Below are 8,399 nucleotides of genomic sequence, written 5' to 3' on the forward strand. Positions count from 1 at the left end.
GATAGGAGCGGGACATAGATGTGCGGACACTTCTAAAAGTGAACGAACATTTTTGAAACATGTGAACAAATTTCAAAATTATAGTAATATTTAAAAAATATGTTAACACTTGTTAAGTTACACAGAAAAATGCTATAGTCAACAATGCAAGTCTCTTCAAACAAGAAACCCAACCCGTCCGACACTTATCCATCAGCACCAAGTGCTTTGTAGTAGAAATATCAGCCAAAATATGCACTACTGATTATCTGAACTGGAGCATCACATTTTGAAGAAGAAACAGGAATATATTTAATAGACAACGTACTGAACTTGGTTCACAGTACACGACATTCCTTACGATATGAGCCTTGTAAAAAGAAAAGATATTTACTATATCATCTATCATTCTAGCATAGCAAGTCAGCCTTAAGATAAAGAGACGATTCACAATGGAGTTGACAGATGCCATGAGGATGATCAAGAGTACATAATCAGTTGGGCTACAAAGCAGCAGAGCAAGTCTGTGAATAGATCGTACAAGCCGCTTTCACATTTACAAAGGGAAGAATCCTGGCACAAAGACTTTGTGACCCTGACTAAATGGAAATCCGAATCAGTATGTAAAAGCGGAGATAAAGCCATAACTAAATGGAAATCAAAAGCTACTACATCTACAAAAAGTACAGTCCTGTGCCATGGAGTTAATAACTACTTAATATTGGATATAAACAGCAAATACAAAAAAAAACTGCTACCTGTCCATCATTTCCACATTCTTACATCTGAGACATACTTTTAAAACCGCAAGCTCCTCAACTCACAACGGAAAATAAGAAATGTGACTCGATCGTCCATTTTCAGGGAAACAACATGACACACATAATTAAGGATCCATTCATGACGAAGAATCAAGTTTATAACGAATGGATGGCAAGAAATAAATGATCTCTAGCAAAGCAATCTTACATGGCTAATAGAGTGGAGGTTGAGAAACCTCACCGTCTGACATCAGCAGGAGGAGCTCAAGTGGGCCTTCGAATCGCCCGTGCTGCCATGGAAGTTCTATGCACCGCGAGCAGTCCCAACGGCGCTTTCACTTCATATGGTGTGATAACCTGAACTCTGTACATCAAGCAGTAATCTTATTGTTACCACTCTTTTCACAAACAAATAGTAGCAAGCATAGCAGTTATAGGCACGTTCATACATCCGATCAATAACAACATCATGCCCAGGCGTATCACCACTCTTGTGCCAATGGCATACCAGCAGGAAAGTATCAGTACATGGTTTATTAGCATGATATGAAAACATAAAGCCATAAATAGTCAAGAAGAGGGGGTGGGGCGGGAAGTGTCAAGCGAGTTTGCTCGGGGACTGGAGTTTGGATGTTGCAAGGATGGAGAAAACCTCTACTGTCAACCAAATGGGAGCGGCCGGTGTTCTCAATGCCCATGTACTTTGCCTGACTTCCATGACATAGATGTAGAAGAGACCAAGAGAGGAGAAACAAATGGGAGAGGATATCTTACCTATCTCGGTCGAAGATCAGCACGGACGAGCGGTTGCCAGTATTGTCCCTCGATCGACCTGACTGATCCAGGCGCGCTGTGGCTGAGAGCGTCAGTTCGAGCCGCCGCGCCGTGGAAACTGGAAACGGGAACCGTAAAATGTGGTGACGGAGCTGAATGATACAATAAATGATATGCATATATGAAACAAAAATAGATGCTCAATTAGTGCATATTCAGAACATGGAACGGGGAAATTGCATCATGATGCTTCCCATTCATTGATATAACACAAATAAACAAAAAGATAGATGTCAGCCAGTGGTGATCCTGCCCGGACTGCATGATACACTACCTCATTATTATGGTGCTGAGCTGATTTCCATGCAATGTTCTCAGTTCTTATAATCCTCTAATCTTCAAGTTAAAAAATCATGCATACATAGTACCGATGTGAGCAACTGTCTAGCAAGATTTAATATAATAACTTGCCACCATTGAGAGTGTGGGACTCTGTTCTGGTTTCTACAACTCTGTTCACCCAGTAGTCTGATGCTAAGTTGATTTTTATGACTCTGTTCACCTAGAGTTAGGGGAGAAATGGCATGACAGATCAGAAAATACCAATACAAATATAATAACAGAATATGATACATGCAGCATTTCCTCAGTAACTATCTCTCCATAGTATAACTAGATCTGGAAGAGAGAAAGACACCTCTGGGAGCGGTGCAGTACGTGCAGGATATCGTGGTTAGCTTCATTGAAGAAGAAAACAGATTGAAGACCTAGGAAAGGATAGAATAGTTAGGCAAAAGAGAAAAGGGTCTAAGGAGAGATCAACCACGACCGATTAAGCGGCGCAGGGAGAAAGGCAAGAGAAAAAGAGCTCACCAAAGACATTCTGCCGCACGAGCGGCAGCAGCGTGCCCCGGACCTCCCGGAGCTGATCCCGTTATCCCGCTCCCGCAGCAGGTCGCCAACGACCTCGTCGAACCAGATTCGCGCGGCACCGGCCGGTCAACTTGGAGAAGTTGAAAAAATCATATAAGTCCATTTTTCTAGCATTAGGCTTGCAATTTAAGAGATATTGCCATCCATTTTTTTCGAGATTTTGGGGATATGTATAGTGTAAAATTATAGATCGCTCAGGCTTTGAGTGGGGCTGAAAAAGTGATATGAACTTTATCTTCTGTTTATACTTCAAAAAATCTAATTATGTCTCTCATGTGATATCGGTAATGTATCTTTTCATTGCTTGTGCCTTCATGTATTCCTTTTATACAACACATATAAAGACAAAGGCATTTTCAAAATGAAGGTAAAAGTGCTCTGAGACCACATAAGAGACATAATATGTTTTTTTTATATTTACATGTATCTTCCACCAAACTACTGCTTAAGAAATTTGCATGGCATACAAACATGGCAAAAGTAAATTTGCACATAGAAAATGATCAAAAATAAAAAATGGCGTTCACTGAATTCTGAAAGGATGTTCCTCCACAGAACACAAAGCCTATGGGCTCTCCCTTGCCTCTACCAAAAAATCTGAAACTCTCTTGCCACAACAGTCATGGCTGGCTCAGCTTATCAATCACTGCTACCAATTAAATTCACACGGCGAAACAATGCATCATTATCTAATGGTTGTTCAGGGCGGCCTGAGTTGATGCAGTAGTACGTTTCTTTTGATGCAGTAGTCGTGGTCGCTGCAGCAGGCACAGCAGATGTCTCAACCTCCTCTTTCGTCTACGGGCGGCCATCCTCCTTCCGAGTCCTGGGGAACGGCAATGGTGTAAGGCCCTGAATTTAAAAAGAACCATGTACAGATCAGTACATATGACCTGACAAAAGTACAAAACTATCCAATGAGTACGATCAAAGGCAGCAAAAATGGTCCAGCCCACTCAACCAATAGAAACATATGGCCATTATGCTTACTTCTGACTAAAAGAGCATGCTGTATTTGGGCTTGATGCCATCATTGTACACAATCTGCTGCTCTATGGTCTATGGTCTCCTTGTGAGCCTCCCTAAATGTAGATGCAGCACCGCACAAATGCTACATAATTTACCAATCATTCATACAATCAAGCGATGAGATAATCGGGATGAGCCCATTTTAAGAGGGCATGCATGATATCAGTGAAGTTGCATACTTAATTACATACCTCAGCGATGGACCAACTGATCTCCAGAATGTGTGTCTTGGACTCTTGGTCTGAAGAGCCAACCAAGAAAACAGAGGAAACAGGAGATCAGGTATGCATGTATCAAGAAGAACAGAGGCATACACCATGGGGAACAACACTAACCTCAGGGAAGCTCCAGAGGATGCCCCACGCGACCATGAACCGATCTGCGACAGCATGGCCAGCTTTGGCGAACTCTAGATTTCTATAGATGTGTCGACTTGTGCATGGCTGCCAAAACCGTTACTTTTTTTTAGATATTATGATCCCAACTACAGACTTATTTAGTATAATCTTACTGTCATCTAGAGACCAGGATGCAAACCTAGAGCAGCATAGCAACACGAAATAAATATACTAAAATATTAAATTAATGGGTATAAATAAATCAATGAAAACAAAAAGATGAACACAGATTTTATCTAAATCTTTGCTACCAGGCGTCTAGATGAATGGCGATGGCTCGACCTCCTCTTTGTATTCACGGTCGACACTCCTTCCGAGTCCCAATCAACCACGACATCATCGTGGACAACTCGACATCCTCGTTTGTGTGTGCAGCCTACGGTCCTCCTGCCCAGTCCTGCAACTCCACAAGACCACTCACTAACGGCACATGCAAGCTGCAGCAAGAAGATGACACGGTCACACATCTCACAGAGCAGAAAGATACAAGGCCAACACATTGTAGTGAATTAACTTCACATGTAAAAAAACAACAACGCTCTGGAAAGAACAGTATCCAATAGTGCGTGGAGATCTGAAGTTACCACCAAACTCTAAGAAACATTGTCTATATAAGAGAAGCTGCAGTTGTAGTAACCAGCAAGAACCAGGAATAGGAAACCATCAAGCGGTATGCTAGACGAAAAGGAGAGAGCACAAATTTACATAAAAACACAGACGCAAAAGAAGCATGAAGCAGAAATTCTGAATTTGAACGCTACCATTTCACAGAGCTAAATTATGCTTCCAGACATCCATTTTAACGAACCCTAATTCTGAAGACGAACATAATATAAACTGAATGAATAGGCCAGTTCAGTTAATCCAAGCAAATGAAAGGAGATTAAGCACTAAATTAGGCACCTGGCATAGTAAATAAAACTAAAGATGACAGCCTAAAACAAACAGAACAAATAAACCAGATTAAGCACAACCGTCCAAATGAACCAGATTAATCTAAAACCCACTTACTAAATTGCACATAGATATAATAATCATAAAATACATGCATCACATATTGAGCTCACGTTCTACAAGCGACCGCATCTTTTTGACAGCCTACTACCCCAGCTAGACTCCAATGACAATCTTCACAAACCATTTATGCAACGCCATTGGCTTGTTTGATAGCCTCAACAACACACACCTGCAAGCAGGACAAACAAACAAAATAGTAGGTCATTGGTATGACAAGGCCAAAAAGAAACAACATATAAAACAAGCAAGGAAGAAAAGGAGACCACAAAAATTCAAGCAGGGAATAGTACTCTTTGCCACTACCAATAAGAAGGCAATAAACAGATTCACTCATTTACAACCTGCAGACCAACACGAACGACAAGCACAAATAGACTAAATCAACTGTAATATCCTAAGAAATGAAAGTTTAACATTACCATTCTATACACAAGCTATAAAATTTATAATCATCGTGAGCCCTGCTTTATTGGCCATCCAATATTTATGGTACATATCAGTTTATCAACAATTCCAAGCACTACAGATATGTGAACATAGCTATAATCCTTGACATCATCACATCAACATCAGAACTCCATTATTCATGTCAGCAAAAAGTAGATGTGTGACAAAAGGTCCATGGGCAAAACTAACTTACAACGAGAGATATACATAATTAAGCTCCACGGATATCTGTAACATGGAAGTATTAGAGCATTTGAAACACAAAGCGTCACTCTGTACGAACATGGTAGTAATATAAAAGAAGAGAAGGTAAAATTGCCAAATACATTATATTGACAGTATCCACACCATGTTTCAGGGTATAAGTTGTGACGCCCCCGATTCAATCGTACACTAATCATGCATGCAAACGTGTACGATCAAGATCAGGGACTCACGGAAAGATATCACAACACAACTCTAAAAACATAAATAAGTCATACAAGCATCATAATACAAGCCAGGGGCCTCGAGGGCTCGAATACAAGTGCTCGATCATAGACGAGTCAGCGGAAGCAACAATATCTGAGTACAGACATAAGTTAAACAAGTTTGCCTTAAGAAGGCTAGCACAAACTGGGATACAGATCGAAAGAGACGCAGGCCTCCTGCCTGGGATCCTCCTAAACTACTCCAGGTCGTCATCAGCGGGCAGCACGTAGTAGTAGGCACCTCCGGTGCAGTAGGGGTCGTCGTCGACGGTGGCGTCTGGCTCCTGGACTCCAGCATCTGGTTGCGACAACCAGAAAGAAGGGAAAGGGGGAAAAAGGGGGGAGAAAGCAACCGTGAGTACTCATCCAAAGTACTCGCAAGTAAGGAACTACACTACATATGCATGGGTATATGTGTAAAGGGCCATATCAGTGGACTGAACTGCAGAATGCCAGAATAAGGGGGGATAGCTAGTCTTATCGAAGACTACGCTTCTGGTCACCTTCGTCTTGCAACAGGCAGAAGAGGGTAGGTCGAAGTCCTCCAAGTAGCATCGCATAGCATATCCTACCCGGCGATCCTCCCCTCGTATCCCTGAGGGAGAGCGACCACCGGTTGTATCTGGCACTTGGAAGGGTGTGTTTTATTAAGTATCCGGTTCTAGTTGTCATAAGGTCGAGGTACAACTCCAAGTCGTCCTGTTACCGAAGATCACGGCTATTCGAATAGATTAACTTCCCTGCAGGGGTGCACCAACTTACCCAACACGCTTGATCCCATTTGGCCGGACACACTTTCCTGGGTCATGCCCGGCCACGGAAGATCAACACGTCGCAGCCCCACCTAGGCTCAACAGAGAGGCCGGCACGCCGGTCTAAACCTAAGCGCACAGGGGTCTGGGCCCATCGCCCATAGCACACCTGCACGTTGCGTATGCGGCCGAAAGCAGACCTAGCCTAGTGGCGTTCCAGTCCAATTCGGCGCGCGCCGCTCCGTCGCTGACGTCTGAAGTGCTTCGGCTGATACCACGACGTCGGGATACCCATAACTACTCCCGCGTAGATGGTTAGTGCGTATAGGCTCGTAGCCAACTCAGATCAAATACCAAGATCTCGTTAAGCGTGTTAAATATCCGCGAACGCCGAACAGGGCCAGGCCCACCTGTCTCCTAGGTGGTCTCAACCTGCCCTGTCGCTCCGCCACAAAGTAACAGTCGGGGGCCGTCGGGAACTCAGGCCCACCACTACCTGGATGGAGCCACCTGCCCCTTCAGCTCCCATCTCCAAACAGTATCACCAGTAATGTAACAGTGTAAAGTATATAGTATATGCCCGTGATCACCTCCCGAAGTGATCACAGCCCAGTAGTATAGCATGGCAGACGGACAAGAGTGTAGGGTCATTGATGGAACACTAGCATCCTATACTAAGCATTTAGGATTGCGGGTAACGTATCAATGACTGTAGCAGCAATGACAGGCTATGCATCAGAATAGGATTAACGGAAAGCAGTAACATGCTACACTACTCTAATGCAAGCAGTATAGAGAAGAGTAGGCGATATCTGGTGATCAAAGGGGGGGGGCTTGCCTGGTTGCTCTGGCAAGAGAGAGGGGTCATCAACTCCGTAGTCGATCTGGGCAGCAGCAGCGTCGGTCTCGTAGTCTACCGAAGAGAAGAGGGGGAAGAAACAATAAATACGGTGCAAACATAAGCAAGACGACGCAAGACATGACAAAGAGCGGTGCTAGGTGTGTTCTAACGCAGTACGAGGTGATGCTGGCGAAGGGGGAAATCATCCGGGAAAGTATTCCCGGTGTTCCGTGTTTTCGGGCAGAGGAGCCGGAGGGGGAAAGTTGCGAGTTTGATATGTTAGGGGTGTGCGGCGGACGAACAGACTACGTATCCGGAATCGTCTCGTCGTTCTGAGCAACTTTCATGTAGAAAGTATTTTAATCCGAGTTACGGATTAAAAGATATGATTTTCTGAAGATTTTATTAATTTCTGATTTTTAATTAATTATTTAAATTAATTCGAAAATGAATTAATGACATCAGCATGATGTCATGCTGACGTCAGTAGCCAACAGAGTTGACTGGGTCAAACTGACATGTGGGTCCAGTGGGACCCACCTGTCATACTCGGTTTAGGTTAATTAGGTCTTAGTTAAACTAAGTACTATTTAATTAAACTAACTGGTTAATTAGCTTAATTAAACATGATTAATTAACTTAATTAATTCACTTATTGATTAATTAATTAATGTAATTATTATTTATTTATTTACTTATTTATTTATTTTCCTTTTTTTTAATAAAGTTCTGGGGCATGGGCCCCACATGTCTGTGGCCCCAAGGGCCTAACGGGCATAGGGCGGTGCGAGCGCGGGCACCGCCCGAACGGGCGTGGGCGCTGGGTGCCCGAGACGGTCCAGGCGTGGCCCGCCGCACGGTGGGAGCGGTAGCGCGCCGGTGAGGTTTGGCCGAGGCGCCACCGGCCGGAGCAGTGCGGCCAGGGGCACTGGTCAAAGGTGGCGGCGGCGGTGAGCGCAGCAGCGCGCGGGAGGCCGCGCGGGGCAGTGGGCGAGGCC

General features: G+C 43.9%; 1 long non-coding RNA gene across 1 annotated transcript in view; it reads right to left on the reverse strand.

Moving 5' to 3' along the window:
• Window positions 1-383: 383 nt before the first annotated feature.
• The window catches only part of LOC119328365, a 19,244-nt gene continuing 11,228 nt past the window's right edge, over window positions 384-8,399 (reverse strand). The window contains exons 4-14 of the long non-coding RNA XR_005158936.1: window positions 4,942-5,060; window positions 4,126-4,311; window positions 3,812-3,919; window positions 3,668-3,717; window positions 3,438-3,558; window positions 3,178-3,299; window positions 2,388-2,517; window positions 2,212-2,281; window positions 1,515-1,632; window positions 949-1,104; window positions 384-574 (exon numbers count right to left, since the gene is read on the reverse strand). This is a non-coding gene — a long non-coding RNA (uncharacterized LOC119328365). The remainder of the gene's footprint in view (window positions 575-948; window positions 1,105-1,514; window positions 1,633-2,211; window positions 2,282-2,387; window positions 2,518-3,177; window positions 3,300-3,437; window positions 3,559-3,667; window positions 3,718-3,811; window positions 3,920-4,125; window positions 4,312-4,941; window positions 5,061-8,399) is intronic.

Source organism: Triticum dicoccoides, chromosome 7A, assembly GCF_002162155.2.
Source record: "Triticum dicoccoides isolate Atlit2015 ecotype Zavitan chromosome 7A, WEW_v2.0, whole genome shotgun sequence".
Taxonomy (NCBI): Eukaryota; Viridiplantae; Streptophyta; class Magnoliopsida; order Poales; family Poaceae; genus Triticum; species Triticum dicoccoides.